The sequence below is a fragment of the Centropristis striata genome, chromosome 13, assembly GCF_030273125.1.
Source record: "Centropristis striata isolate RG_2023a ecotype Rhode Island chromosome 13, C.striata_1.0, whole genome shotgun sequence".
NCBI lineage: Eukaryota > Metazoa > Chordata > Actinopteri > Perciformes > Serranidae > Centropristis > Centropristis striata.
Genome location: NC_081529.1, coordinates 21,520,091 through 21,525,344, shown reverse-complemented (window position 1 = coordinate 21,525,344; position 5,254 = coordinate 21,520,091). Strand labels below are relative to the sequence as shown.

General features: G+C 36.1%; 1 protein-coding gene across 1 annotated transcript in view; it reads left to right on the top strand.

Moving 5' to 3' along the window:
* Positions 1–2,702, top strand: part of ubald2 (UBA-like domain containing 2) — a 14,191-nt gene extending 11,489 nt beyond the window's left edge. Inside the window, exon 3 of the mRNA XM_059348435.1 lies at positions 1–2,702. This exon is cut by the window's left edge and continues 609 nt beyond it. The gene's annotated coding sequence lies outside the window, so the exon portion shown is untranslated.
* The last annotated feature ends 2,552 nt before the right edge of the window (positions 2,703–5,254 follow it).

The window sequence follows — 5,254 nt, the reverse complement described above, 5'->3', positions numbered from 1 at the left end:
CCCGCAGAGCCCTCTGAGGATCGGAGCCATGAGATCCACTTTATTTCTTCTAATAGAAACTTTTCTTTTTTCAGAAACAAACAGCAGGAAGTCATCGGCAATAACCAGCAGGTCAACAAACAGACAGGACAGAGTGTGTGTAGGGCTAGAGACGAGCGTGTGTGTGTGCGAGTCTGAGCTCTTCATGTTTCACCTTCACATATTCAGCAGCTCAAACAGCGACCTGGATGATTAAATATTATTTCTGCTGCACATTAACAAACATTTTAATTAGTTTCTCAGCAGTCAACAAACAGAGAGGGGCTGAGCTCAGTTTGTACCAAATTAATAACTTTTATAATCAGTTTCAGAGGCATTAGATGTTTCATGCGGCTGTGATGTCATTTATGATGTATGCAGTTACTTTTGTTACTTTATCATGTAGTTAGAGAGAGAAAAACTCTCCAATCAAAACATTAAAAAAAACAGCAGACAAAACTTTTGGATTAAAAGTTTTTGTTAAGCATTAATACATTTTTAATCAAAATATTGTTTTACTTGCTGATAAAAAAATTTCTGATTGTAGTATGGAGTTTTGGCTGCACAATAAAGACACAGTGACTCCATGCTGCATTAAAGTGAAGTTAAAACTTTTACTTTTGTGGGCAGACAGAAAGAACTACAGCTCCAATGAAACTACTAGTGGGGCCTGTGGGATTATGGGAAATGGTGTCCGCTAAAAACTTTGAATAAACAATGTTATTTTTAGTAAATTGCCTTCATTATCTCAACATGTGAAATGAAGCAAACTATGTGCTGTTGGCCACATTTATTATTGGCTCAATATCTGAATATATACAGACATGATTTTATTTTTTATACAAAACAATGTTTCTTGTGTCGGACATATTTCTGACGACCTGGATCAACAAATACAGTCACAAGTTTAAAAAAAATGTATAAATTTGGGCTGTCAATCTAGTCCAAAAAAACCCTCCAATAAGTAATTAATCACACAATTTGCTAGAATTAATCACACACAGACTGTAGCTTGTATATAATAGATATTTGTCTGTAAAGAGGAGCGTCAAGTTTACACACAGAACCTGTTTTCATTCAGATATCTGGAGGTCAAAGGTCAAGGGACGTCTTTGAAAACAGCGATTTTTCACTTGCTTAAATTTATGTGATATTTCACCTGGCCGTGGAACCAGAGGGTTCCCAACATTTTCATTATATCTTTAGAAACTCAGTTTTACATTTTTAAACACTGTAACTTGACAGGATTTGAAGAATTTCTATCTATTATATATCTATCTATTTTATGTTGCAGCAGACAGAATATTTCTTCATGCAGACGACTAAAAGAGTGTAGAACGTGTGGAAGTGCAGAGGTGAAACATGAGGCTGGTGTCAGAAACAAACACACGGTGAATGAAGATGAACTGTAAAGTAATAATATGATTGATGAGTTTGGTAGAACGGCAATAATTTGATTATTTTGAAGAGCTGCCACATTTATGTAGATTTTATCAGTTATGAATCAAAAACTTTCACAGGGTCGTTTCTGCTTCTGAAGTTTGAAACTTGGAGGCACCAAAATTTATATAATTTCTTTTTTTTTTCTTTTGCATTCTTGATTGTGTTTTCTGGGGCAGATGTTCTCAGTTTGTTTGCCGTGGGTTATCCCTGACTGGCAGGAGAATCGGTTTAATGTTCCTTATTGCTAGAAAACCTTGTGATGATGAGAAATTTTGTAAATAAAGCCAAACGATTTCTGATGATGAACTCACAAAAAAGCACATTTTAATCAGATTATTTTGAGAATATTTTGGCGGTGAGCTGCTGGTACCTCTGTGTGTGTGTGTGTGTGTGTCTGTGTGTCTGTGGGGGGTTCAGAGGCCGATTCAGTGATTTTCCACACAACCTTTCAGACGCTCAACCACTCCTACCTCTGTCTGTGTGAATGGGAGAGGCCCTGTGTGACGGATCAGAGGGTTTAACACGTACAAACTGCTGAAGAATCCCAGAAGACTGCAGGAACGGCTGATTGTTCACATCCACTCACAAACAAAAACAAGACTCTTGATACATATTTTTAAAAGTAGATTAGTCTAAATAGTGGGAAAAAAAACAGAAAGTCACCTTCACAAGAAAGAGGAAGCGGTTATTGTCTGATTTCACGACTTCACACAGACAATCAGCTGTTTCTGTCTCTGAGCTGTTGGAGCCCTGATTAACCCCTTCACGTCCTGAAAACCTGCTCAGATCACATGACGATGCGGAGATGAATGAAATGAGGAAAAGCATCTCTTACTTTGTTTTGTAATGTTTTGACTACAGACATGTTTACTTCCCTTTCTCTGGGTGAAAACAAGTTTTTTCAGGTTTTTACATTTTCAGATGATTCTTCCTGGTGAACATTGAAGCTACAGTATCATCAAGGTTCATTTTAGTCAATCTGCCTCTTTCTTGATTTGGGAAACAAACATCATTTACTCTCATGTAAGACGAGTAAAAGCTTGTTTACCTCGTTGATTCTGTGAGCAGTTAAATACAGCTGATGTGTTCTTTTTTACCTCCTGTTCAACCTTTGCTCTGCTGGTATATTTTCTCTTCTAATCCATGGCTCTTTTATAGAGATTTCTCTCAAGTACTTTCTGTTCATTTCCTTTGTTGAGATTTGTATTTATATGTTTAATAAAACACGGTATGATCTGCTACCTCGCTGCGTCTCCTTTCATCGCACCTGTTTGGGGTTTTCACTGTAACAGCTGCAGGACAGTTGGTTAATGAGAAGACACAAAAACGTTTTTTTTGCATCAGAGAGAAACTGAAGGAGGAAGGATGTGGTCGACATGTGAGCGACCCGACGTGACACGACGGCTTCAGAAAGGAAGTGGAGATTACGTTCAGTGGAACGAGTCAGACTGTTGATAACTGAGGTGAAGCTTTAAAGAAACAGTATTCAGATACATCATGTACAAATACTCCTGGACAAGTAAAAGTCTCAAATTCTGACTCATGTAATATCAGGAAAATGTGATCACAGGAACAAGTAAAAGTATGCAACTTATACTTTTAACTATTACATGAAACTGTAAACTTTTGTTCCTTTATGACAAGAAGCTGATAATAATCAGTAAAGTATCTGAATGCTTCTTCCACCACTCTCACTGAGGAGCTCCAACTATTCAGATTTCATAAACTCAAAAAAATATGAAACATTCAGTTAATTATTTCTCCCCTTTAATAACACTAATTGGTATTGTATTATATATGGGTGGAAAACCTGATTCCCAGGACAGACAGGTCAAGGGCTTGGGCAAGACTCCCCTGCACAGTTCCCTGGGTGAAGTAATGTGCTGCCCACTGCTCCTTGGATGGGTAATATACACTTGTGTACAAATAAATAAAATAAAAATCTGGAGAAACACTGGCTAGTCCCAGGAAGACTGAGGAACCAGCTTCCAGGAAAACATCTCTGGAAGAAAGCTGGTTCCTCAGTGAAGGGGAAAAGAAGGGTGACTTCTTGGGCCTCTTGTTTTCAATGGTACCAGGGCTGACTCCAGATAATGCTGCACCCTGCAAACAGGAACACCAGCTTCCAGTTGTTCTCCTGAAGGGACTCAACAGAGCTGCAGGAGCCACGGACACAAGTTCTGTGAGTCAGGAGCCAATCAGGTCTCACTGAAGCTCAGAACCAGAACACCAACAGAAGATACTGCAGGGGGTTTCTCCCCACACGTCTACCTGTGTTGCTCATTCCACAGAAGCTCGATCTTTACAAGCTGTACCTAGTTGTAAAGGTGACTAATCAGGCCATCCAACCATACAGGTGCATGTCATGAAATTAGAATATGATGGAAAGTCCATTTCCAGTAGTTCAAGTCAAACAGCCCCAACCAAGTATTGAGTGCATATAAATGGACATACTTTTCAGAGGCCAACATTTCCATATTAAACATAATTTTTATAATCATACTTTTGTGATATTCACATTTTTTGAGACACTGAATTTTAGGTCTTCATTAAATGTAAGCCATAATCATTATAATTAGAATAAATTAAATAAATGAAGACATGAAATTTTTCATTCTGTGTGTAATGGATCTATTTAATGTTTTATTTCCACTTTTTGAAATGAATTACTGACATAAATAAACTTTTCTATGATATCCTAATTTACTGAGATGCACCTGTATATAATACAACTGATTAGTGTTATTAAAGGGGAGAAATAATTGACCGAAATAATGTTTCCAAACTTTTTTTTGAGGAGATAAGATGTTCATATTTAGATATTATATTTACAAAAATGTTGATTGAATCTTTAAAAATCTGTTTGTATTTTTATTTAATCACGGCCTGAAAAGCTTCTAAAGCTGACAGGTTAATGTGGTGAAAGAGTGAAAGTAGAACAAGAAAAAATTAAATGTTAATTCATGAGAAGGAGGGCGTCTGCTCTCACACCGACCACATCAACGGTAAAAACCAGATTCTTCAATGACAGGAAGTGTGTGGCTGCACTTCAAAGTAAAGTTCACACTTCCTCCCTGCTCTGTGACAAACTCTCCTGTTTATTCTCCTTCCTGCTCTCAGCCTCAAGTTTCTGTGAACAGGAAGTACACGATGATGCAACAGCCGGTTCATGAACCACACATGCACTTTATCACTCCCAATATATTCAGCTGAGTGTTTGTGTTTCTACAGCTCTTTAGACAGATATATAGCAGTGATTATTAATAATTACACTGAAGTATAAAGGAAAGCTTGTTTCTGCCAATGGTGATCTTTTTTTTATACTTCACTGTTACTACCTTTATCTGTATTGTATTGTATTGTTTATAACTCTTTTTTTAAACGTTGTACTAATTTTTTGTACTGAATTTTTTAAACTATTTTTTTAAAAACGTATTTATATTTTTTTCCTGTTATCTAATGAAAAAAAAGGTATTGTAATGTACTGTAAATATTTTTTTTTTTCAATTAAAAAAAACATGTATTTGGGGTTTTTTTTTTACTTTTTTAACTTAATTATTACCTTCTTTAAGTCTTTTTTAAGGGATTTATTTAGTTATTTTACTTTTTAAAAAAAACTTTTTTATTATCTGTTTTTTTAGTCTTTTTCACTTAATATTTATAGTCACTATTAGTATTTCTCTATCTGAGTGAATAGAGGAAGCTTCTGACCTCTGACGCCTGGAGAATTTCAATAAATAAAACTGAGGTTAAATAAGAAGTTAAAATAATCAGTAAGACATTAGAACTCTGC